The sequence below is a fragment of the Phalangium opilio genome, unplaced genomic scaffold (assembly GCF_054372755.1).
Source record: "Phalangium opilio isolate 3A_F unplaced genomic scaffold, DU_Popi_V2 ptg000053l_1, whole genome shotgun sequence".
Lineage (NCBI taxonomy): Eukaryota > Metazoa > Arthropoda > Arachnida > Opiliones > Phalangiidae > Phalangium > Phalangium opilio.
The window spans coordinates 5398028-5409309 of NW_028324172.1; positions in this window are offsets into that span (position 1 = coordinate 5398028).

Below are 11282 nucleotides of genomic sequence, written 5' to 3' on the forward strand. Positions count from 1 at the left end.
AAATCTCTTGTTGGGATGTCATCCAAATTTTTAAAAGCTATACGCAAATCGATTTGTTTACAGTGCCATTTGCGACTCGTTTTGTCAATCTGTCGCTCAATTGTGTAGTACCGGTTTACCTGCGCGTGTTCCTCCCTCTCACTACCCTCCGAGTCGCTGCCGCTGCTGCTGCTCGAACTCATCTTTTGAATTTCTATCAGAAATAAAACAATTAGAAAAAACTTGGTTTGCAGATTTATTGTTAAATAGATACGTACTTTACTGGGGGCTGTTGTTTGGCCTCTTCGTCTTGTTTGACGGCCTCCACCAGCTTGTGGAAGGCGTTAAGCAATTTAACGCCTTCACTATTGTTTTTTTTTGAGGACTGCCTTTAGCCTCTTGTGGTCACACTCCCAGACCTTATCGGGCTGGGAGTTTTTGATGTCCGAGAATTTGTAGATTGCAAGATCCACGTAGAAATCCCCCTGGCGTGGGGGGACTTTGGTCTCGTAGTATTGACCGTCTTTTCGAAGGCGAAAAGAGCCTTCGATCCCGCTGGATCCGACAATATTTTTTTGGAGTACCTCCTGCACAAAGGTATCGTCGTCGGAGTCGATAAGAACTTCCGGCGGCGGTGGTCTTATAAATTGGGTTAATGCGCGGCGACCGCGACTAGGGCCTGGTCGATCCCCGGGAGAAGACGGCGGAGACTCGAGAAGTGATTGAGAGAGCGATTGCGATTCTTGATAGTGACTCATTGCTGGTAGTTCGATTGTGAAAAACTACTGCCGATGCTCCAGCTTTTATACCAAAATCTCATGGCCATTTTTTTAGAATACAGGCCCAGATATGGTTTTTTTTATAAAACCACCTTATTTTACTTTTATTATGTGTATCAACAAGCGATTTGTTAATTTAACCTTAAATGCATTTTTTATTGACGAGTTGATACTGGAGATTATGAAGGATATTAGCGTAGATACGCATATAAAAAACACCTATAGTTTAATATTAATATACGGTTATACATATTTAAATCATGTTAAAAATAATTTCACTTCCTCCCAAAATAATTACTTTTAACCTTCATCAAAAAATTTTCCTATAAGGAAATCTTATACATATTATTCAAAATATATTATTCAAATCACGCCCAGACAGGCTCAAACAAACTTTGCATACCAATAAAAAACCTACCCCCTCGGCCTTCTATCAAGGTAACTCCTTCTTAACCTTCGCGCATAAATTTTTAATATCACACGATCTTATTTGAATTATTTAAATCGTGACTAGACAAGTTTTGCATATAGAAAAATAAACCTAGACCTTGGAGAGATTTCTCATTCTATGAATATATACCTAATTAACTTTTTTCCTTATTATCGAAAAAATAGTTTCTTAAGAATCTTGAAAGCTAGACACTATTAGATTTAACCTCCATAATTTACTATATAAGCCCCGTGTTTCAAGGTGAAAGTTATCAGTTGTTTAACTTCTGTTACTTAAACACCAATCCCAACCACTTTAAGATGTCTTTCTCTACCGCTCCTCGATTACCCGCCCTGTCGTTTGTCAAAATTCATCCGGCAGCGCTTACTCCTCGTCGTGCCACTCCCCAGTCGGCCGGACTGGACTTATATTGTCCAGTAGATACCATGATTGAACCGCATGGTGTCAAAATCTTGTCGACCGGGTTAGCCGTTATGCTACCGACGAACAGCTACGGTCGCATTGTCGGCCGTAGTAGCTTAACGCTCCAAGGGCTGTTTGTCGCCGAAGGGACTATAGGTATGTTTATTAGCTATTTTATAATGCCCAACAGTATAATATTTCTAAAGAATAACAATAGACGCCGACTATCGGGGCCCCCTGAAAGTGGTCATAGCCAACGTAGGGGAAACCCCCCTGTCCGGCGGGGCGATAGAGTTGCCCAGTTAATAGTTACACCGGTGCTATTGCTAAGGCCGGTGGAAACAGCGGTAAATAACTTTAGTTTTAATTTAGGATTCAGCTTGTAACACGTTTTATATGTTGTTTCTAGAATCTAACCCCAACGCTTCGTGGGAGTGGGGGGTTTGGCTCGACTGGTGTCTAGTCATTTTTTAATGGTGGTGGGTTCTTTTGTAAATATCTTTGTTATTATTATACATGTCTTTTTGCTAGTTATTGTATATACTTTATGTTATTAAAAATTTTTATTTGTAAATTTGTATTTTCTTTTCAGACTTATAATTATAGGCTTATTGTACTAGCTATTTAAATATCATTTACTATTGGAACCCTCCCAATATGCTGTGCCGCATTTTCTTTTTTTTGTTTACGGGTTCATAGTTAACGTTTCATTAACTCTTTACGAAATCGAGCCCCTTACTAGCAGGCCAGCGATGAATATAGTTTAAGTTTTGGTTTGAGTTAAGAAGATGACGTCATGGGGTTTGAAAATAGCCTGTAAGAGCTCGGGCCAGTCCGGACTTGTCTGAAAACTTTGGTTTGAAACCAATCTAGGGTTGGAAGTTTGGTTGGAGTTGGGTGGATGGCGGCCATCTTGGGGTGGCGGCCATCTTGGATCTCTGCGCAACTAGGTAGCTATCACTACTTCAGATCACAGATTAAGCCAATCGAAAACCTTGCTTTAACACTCTCCTACTCTGTAAAGCTATATGCTCGGTATCTACCTTGAGAAAGTTCGGGAATTTGGACTAAAATCCGAGATACTCTGTTTCCGACCTTATAATATGGGATGGAAACATGAAATTCTGCGAGACTTCTCGATTTTATATTACACTAAGATTCTTAATATTCGTAACGATTCGCGAAATACTTCGAATATTTACACCATACTCTTCATATTCTCAGTATACTCTTCGTATTACATGTATTACACTTAATACACCATACTTTGCAATATTTCTAGATTTCGAATATATTCACATTACTTTTCGATATTTTTTAATACTTTAAATATTACAAAACCAAATGTACACCTACTTCACGTAGTGGCTACCCCTTCGGGTTAATGTGCCTGTCTAGTAAACAGGATTCATGAGTTCGATTCTCGTCTGAGCCACGTTGTTATGTTACTTGAACTAGTTTTCGTAGCTATTAAATTTTGAAAAACTAAAAATAATATTTTTTGAGATATTCATATATACAAACAATAGGATAAAACTGAAAACGAGTTACTTTAGTAAAATAACTGAAATATTCAGCATTCATCTCGCTTCGGAACAAGGGCTTAGTGATTAAAGCGCCTGGCTCGTAAACAGGAGATCATGAATTCGATTCTCGTCGGAGCCTCGTTGTTATGATACTTGAACTAGTTTTCGTAGCTATTAAATTCTGAAAAACTAAAAATAATAGTTGCTTGAGATATACATTAATGCAAAGCATAGGGTAAAAAACTGGGTGCTGGGGATCCGGTGGCAGGCGAATAGGGTGCTGGGGATCCGGTAGCAGGCGAAATGGATGCTGGAGATCCGGTGGCAGGCGTATAGTACAGTAAAAATAGGTTTTAACCCGCAACAAATTGAAACAAAGCTGAAAATTTCAGATCTTACAGATTTTTGGGAGCTCTTTAACGTGGTGTGGTCTCCCACACTCTCCCATTGGAGGAATTTCCGCCATATTGGAAAATGGCGGACAAAATCGAGAAAACGTTTAATAACTCCGGCTCTACTTAACCAATTAACATGTAATTAGGCTTCGATTGTAGATCATCTTCAAACACATAATTCATCTCTTAAGATATTTTGCCCTACAACTAACCGAAAGGTCACAATCTGACCCTGAAGATTAGCCTCATATAAAAATGGGAATTAAAGCATTTTATGGTTTCTATATTCTGAATACATTTCCAAAATTAAACATATAGTTCCAATTACTGACAAATTTTGTTTCATTTCTGACAAGAGCTATAATGTATCGTACGGGAGAGGGTAAAACAGCCTTTGTACCATCATAAAACTTAATGTGTTAATATATACCATTGTTCGCCCACACTTGTCAATACGGCTAAAGTTGAGTTAAAACGTGTGAAACAAAGTTGACATAACCAAGTGTATACTTTAAATGAAGATTATGGAATTGAGCTTTTGAATTAGCTTCTCTTCCACCAACAAGTGCGGCAGCAAAGCAGCATTCAAATAGAGTTTATCACCAAGTTCAAACGTGGCTTGGAAGCAGCCTAAATGCTAGAGAATGGGGTTGGAGACAGGTAGGATCTGAACTCAAACCAATCGTTACCACTCTACAACCTGCTCCAGCTGAGCTTCTGCAGATGATCCCTCGTAAATGCAAGGAAGCCTGTGACTTGAAATGTGAATGCGGTAAAACTGGTCCAGGTGTTCTTCAATTTGTAGAAAATGCAAGGGAGTATCTTGTTCAAATGAACATAGAGATTTTGAGGCTCAACCTCAAGTAGAGGACTATGATTAAACTTAAGCTTAACCAATATTGATAAATATACCAATATACAAGTTGGTAAACCAAAATAAACCTCTCCGATACGAGACGCAATTAAGAGGTTAATCTTAAATAATTAAGAAAATATAATTGATATTAATTACTTTAGACGTCAGTAGTTTAAAGTAATTCTACTGAAGTCGCGTTAAGAAACTTAATTCCTAAAATTATTTTAAACATAGCTATTGTTGACGTTTGAATTCTAGCGTATGCCTATTTAACAATTTTTGGAAATTTAGGGTATATAAGGCGATTGATTCACAATAAATGATAAGATATCCGCAATTGCATGAACCTTTGATTGAAGCCCTGCAATTGGGAGGCTAGACGTTTCTCGTAACCCTAGCTGATCGCCACGCACTTCTTGATCCTAACGTTGGGAGTAGAAGCAAAACGTTTGCTCCGATTTACCAACTGCGGACGCGGTGACCGACACACAGACAGACAGACACTCCCCACACACGTCCAGTATTAAACCTCTCCGTGACGTCATCGTCACGTAAAGAGGTAAAAATATAATGGGAATAATATATTTTAGGTTTTTAACCCACTTTACATTTATTTCGCTTGAAACCGTTTCGAAATACTCAAAAATTAGATTTGCCTTACCTTCCGGGCTGGATTGTGAACTTCCGGTTAGTTGTAGGACAACATATCTTTTGGATGAATTATGTGTTTGAAAGTAATCTACAATTGAAGGCTAATAACTTGTTAATCGGGTTAGTAGAACCAGAGTTATTAAACTTTTTTTCGATTTTGGAAATATATTCTGAATATAGAGACCATAAAATGCTTTAAATTCAAATTTTTAAATGAGGCTAATCTTCAGAGTCAGATTGTGAACTTCCGGTTAGTTGTAGGACAAAATATCTTCAGAGCTGAATTATGTCTTGGAAGGTGTTCTACAATTGTAGCCTAATTACGTGTTAATCGGTTAAGTATAACCGGAGTTATTAAACGTTTTCTCGATTTTGTCCGCCATTTTACAATATGGCGGAAATTCCTCCAATGGGAGAGTGTGGGAGACCACACCACGTTAAAGAGCGCCCAAAAATCAATAAGACCTGAAATTTTCAGCTTTGTTTCAATTTGTTGCGGGTTCCCCCTATTTTGGGGCTAAAATGACTGTACTAGTAGAGAATGCTGGCGATCCGGTGGCAGGCGTAGAGAATGCTGGCGATCCGGTGGCAGGCGAAGTGGATGCTGGCGATCCGGTGGCAGGCGTAGAGAATGCTGGCGATCCGGTGGCAGGCGTAGAGAATGCTGGCGATCCGGTGGCAGGCGAAATGGATGCTGGCAATCCGGTGGCAGGCGAAATGCAATTTCAGTAGCCTTTCAAACTCTAAAATATCCGAAATGTTATTCTAAGAGAGCGGTCCCAACATCGATAAAAAAGCCAAAACATATCACAAGTTATTTTATCTGATAATTCAAATTGTTGTGATGAAATCACCTTAAGACTAGCATCAACTAGAGCAGCAAAACTAAAGTCCCCTTTGTAATAGATAGAGCCTGAATTCGTAGTCGAATAAATTGTCACGTGCTTTCCATCTAAAGCTCCTATGCAGCGCAGATGCTGCCGTGGTGAAAGTGGGTGCTGGCTATCCGGTGGCAGGCGCAGTGGGTGCTGGCGATCCGGTGGCAGGTGAAGTGTTTGCTGGCGATCCGGTGAAATGCGAAGTGCGTGCTGACTATCCGGTGGCAGGCGAAATGGGTGCTGGCAATCCGGTGGCCGGCGAAATGAATGCTGGCTATCCGGTGGCAGGCGAAGTGAGTGCTGGCGATCCGGTGGCAGGCGAAATGGATGCTGGCGATCTTGATTATTTATTTTGTCCTTATAAAAAGATAATCTATCATTCTTCAGTTTTTCCGACTATCTCTCTCCCAAGCTGCACGTAATAGATCTGAAATTTCTTCTTCATTTATAGCGTTTTCAACTTCTCTTGGGTAATTTGAATTTAGCATATACACCACTTTCACCAATTTATCATATTGATCATCATTAAGTAACATGTCTTTGTGATTTAATTGGGTTTCTAAGTGAGCAACTATGTGGTTTAAAGCCTTACGATTAAATCTCACATTAGTGATCTTCTGTTTGTGGCTAGTTGGAGTGAGAAATTTCATTGGATAGCGGCTTTCTACCCTGGTTTATTTAGCTTTAGATGATGGAGTCAAGTCTAGCTTTCTTTTTCTTTTATTTAAAATGGTTCTCGACGATATAGAGCAGCCTCGACACTGGAGTTTCTTTGAACTTCTCTCAATTCTGTACACCACTGGACATAACTTCGACTGTAACCCTGTTAAGGGCTTGGTAAATGATTCCACACGAGAAAGTCCCAAGACTATCTCGTAATTTGCAGAAATTACTGGGCAAAATGCGACTTGCTTTCCACATAATAAATGTATAACATCATCAATGTAAGCGTGATCAACAATCACTTTTGTATCAATGATGGCAAAAATATTTTTACCTTCGACGGCACGAAATGGTATGGCAGTTGTGCATTTTCCGGTTTCTGTGATATACACTTGAATCAAATCGATATCTACTTCAAAATGCTTGGCCATGTTAGAGTTTGAGATCATTAATAAATTTTCTCCGTTATAATTAGATGAAAACTAAAATATCATGAAAAAATTGTTACTTATTTAATACTTTCGATTATTTTTTAAAAGTATTTAAACTTACTCTTAAGTGTAGATCTAACGACTGGAACTTGTAAATTAAATCTTCAAAAGCGAACTTAGTTTTGGAGGAATGATTTAGAAAGCCTGATTCAAATGCCAGTGTTACACAATGATTTGTTTGAACGGTCTTGTTAAGTTTCTAAGTAAGAGTGTGTAGCTATGTCTGAAAAAACCCAATGTATTTAAAATTAATTTAACTGCCCAAAAAAATTATTAGTGGTAAGCGCTTACTGTGTGTGTTCTCCTTCATTAGGTTTGGTTTGCCAATTGAAATAATGCAACACTGAGAAGCTTCATATCTAAATAACTTTTGTTTTTTATTTAGTCTTGGTTTTTACTATAGTTTGGGTTGATTTTACATTTGTAGTTCTTGATAAAGGTTTTGGAGCTATTATATTCAGATAACATTGAGTGGATTTACTATACAAATTCATTTTAAAGCTAAACTAGGTAATCAAACTAGAGAGATTGTTTTACAGAGCCGACATGATCAACTGCTGCTACTGTTGTGAGCAGACCACAGCTCGAAATAAAGGCTTGCGTTCCCGCCGTTTCTAGGAAACGTCTGATTATCTTGGCAGTGGCCATTTATCACAGTTCTCTCTCGAGAGGAAAATTTTTTCTCTTCGCGACTAGTGCGCGTCGGGAGGATGATGCCCACGGTACTAACCATTATTGAAGTGTTAGGTAATATATTTCTGGTAAGACGTGATAATATCAAAATATGGGAATAACGGGAAAGTACGAAACTGCGCATTATCAGGATTTTTTGTTGAGGTTTAAGACAACTTCTGCCAAGGAGGTCTTGGTCGTGCTGGAGGTTAGCCAGGGTTGATGAGTTTTTTCCAATGTTTCCAAAGTGAATTCCAAGATATTTAAAAAAGTCTCCCGCCGAAATAGCGCGTAAAGCTACATCCCGAATTGTAAACGAGGAAAAAGCCGTAGCCATAAGTTTACCGGTTTTTACCTCTCCGAGTGACGTATGTCACGGAGAGGTTCTAATTTCGACGTGTTTGTGTGTCTTTCTGTCCGTTGTTACACCCACGTGACCGCGTTCGCAGTTTGCAAATCGGAGCAACCGTGTATTCAATTTCCAGACCGCATTTACAGCCCCTTAAATTGTACTCCACTTACAGGCTATTACTCCATTGCCTGTCTAACAGCTCTGTTCATTTGTCCACCCCACATGGACACCAGTCTGAACTTACTGGCTTCTAAACACCATCATCTAGTCTTTCGCCCATTCCACATGGACACCAGTCTGTAATTTCTGGCTTCTAAACACCAACACCTTCTCGTCTTTGTCCATTCCACATGGACATCAGTCTGTACACCTGGCTTCTAAACACCACCACCTTCTCCTCTTTGTCCATCCCACATGGACACCAGTCTGTACACCTGGCTTCTAACACCACCATCTTCTGATCTTTGTTTTTGTCCATCCCACATGGACACCAGTCTGTACACCTGGCTTCTAACACCACCATCTTCTGGTCTTTGTTTTTGTCCATCCCACATGGACACCAGTCTGTACACCTGGCTTTCTAACACCACCATCATCCTTAAGGTTAAGACATACGCGGCGATCGGCTAGGGTTACAAGAAACGTCTAGCCTTCCAATGGAGGGGTCCACCTCCAAGGTTCACGCAATTGCGAAGTTCTTATCTACAGCTGCGATACGAATCCTTTATATACTACCTATTTGAGTAAGGCGAAACAACATTCATATCCTTCAATTCAAACGTCAATATTAGTCAAGTCTCTCAAGGTTGTTTAATTATTCTTTTTACCTCTCCGTGTGACGTAGTCCAGGAGAGGTTCTGTAACGGCCTTGTCTGTCTGTGTGTGTGTGTGTGTCTGTCTGTCTGTCCGTTGTTACACCCACGTGACCGCGTTCGCAGTTTGCGTATCGGAGCAAACGTGTTCGCCATTTCCGAACTGCTTTCACAGTCACGAAAATGGCTCCTCTACTTGAGTTCTCACATCACCTGAGTTGAGTTCTTACTGGCTTCTAAATCACCACCATCTTTTGGTCTTCGTCCATCCCACACGGACACCAGTCTGTTCTTACTGGCTTCTAATCACCACCATCTTCTGTTATTTGTCAATCCCACATTGACACCAGTCTGCACTTACACTGGCTTCTAACGCCACCATCCACTGGTCTTCCGTCTATTCCACATAGACACCAATCTGTATCATTGGCTTCTACTCCATTATCATCGTTTGGATTTAGGTATCAGCTAGGGTTACGAGAAACGTCTAGCCTCCCTAAGGTGGGATCGCCACCAAAGGTTTTCGCAATTGCGCTTTGTCCTTACTATTATAATGGAAACGAATCGTATATATACCCCAAATTTGAAAAAAGCGGGCAAGAGGGGTACCCTTCACTTTAAACGTCAATATGAGCAAAGTTTGAGAAGATAACAGGTATAACTTTATTTTAAACGATTTAACTATTATTAATGTTAATTATTGAAGATTAAAATAATTAAAAATAATTATATATATTTAAATATTAAAGATAAACCTCTCGTGCAAAGAGAGAGATTATCATTGCCTCCTATATCTACCAAACCCGTGCATGCGACATATTTCCTTCATTGCCTCCTATATCTATCAAGGCCCGTGCATTGTAATATATTTCATTCATTGCCTCCTATATCTATCAAGGCCCGTGCATTGTGATATATTTCATTCATTGCCTCCTATATCTATCAAGGCCCGTGCATTGCGATATATTTTTCAAAACAACAACAAAAATGGGAAACCCCAACTCAGAAACAAAATAACGTTTTCATTGGATACTTAAGTTTATATAATCTTCTTGATACGGAGAGGTAATATTTTGGTTTTCCCAACATGTTTAGAACGATGTAACGCTCAATAAGGCGAACAACTAACAAAGAAAATATTAAATATTAATTATATTTATTTTAATATTTAAGATAATCTCTTTTCTCAATTCAAAATTAATACGGAAAGAGTTAAAAAGCACTCTATTTTTTGTCTGTGTGTGTCTGTCATAGCATTCAAATATTTTCCGAAAGTTGAATGTACATTAAAAACTGAAATAGTTGAGATTGTGTCTGAGTCGGGACCACCTCTGATAGAACAAAACCAAAGTTTCTTTGATTTTCGAAGGCTTCTTAGACCATTCTTGAGCGCGACGTGCAATATATGTATCTGTAGCTGTTTAGCTTATTAATTTTAAGTAACATTTAAATATTTTGCAAAAGTTCAATGTTCATTGAAAACTGAAATAGTTTAGAATGTGTCCGAGTCGTTACCACCTCTGATAGAACAAAGCTAAAGTTGCATAGATTTTCGAAGGCTTTTTAGACCATTCTTGAGTGCGACGTGCAATATTGCATAGCCTGTTAAATATATATAACCTTCAAATATTTTCCAAAAGTTCAATGTTTATTGAAAACTGAAATAGTTGAGAATGGGTCCGAGTCGGGACCACCTCTGATAGAGCAAAACCAAAGTTGCCTAGATTTTCGAAGGTTTCTTGGACCATTCTTGAGTGCGACATGCAATATTGCATACCCTCTTAATTTTATATAACATTGAAATATTTTTTTAAAAAAATCAATGTACATTGAAAACTGAAATAGTTGAGAATGTGTCCGAGTCGGGACCACTACTGATAGAACAAAACCAAAGTTGCCTAGATTTTCGAAGGTTTCTTGGACAATTCTTGAGTGCGACATGTAATATTGCATACCCTCTTAATTTTATGTAACATTTAAATATTTTGCAAAAGTTCAATGTACATTGAAAACTGAAATAGTTGAGAATGTGTCCGAGTCGGGACCACTACTGATAGAACAAAACCAAAGTTGCATAGATTTTCGAAGGTTTCTCGGACCATTCTTGAGTGCGACGTGCAATATTGCATACCCTCTTAATTTTATATAACATTCAAATATTTTTTTAAAAAAATCAATGTACATTGAAAACTGAAATAGTTGAAAACTGAAATAGTTGAGAATGTGTCCGAGTCGGGACCACTACTGATAGAACAAAACCAAAGTTGCCTAGATTTTCGAAGGTTTCTCGGACCATTCTTGAGTGCGACATGCAATATTGCATACCCTCTTAATTTTATGTAACATTTAAATATTTTGCAAAAGTTCAATGTACA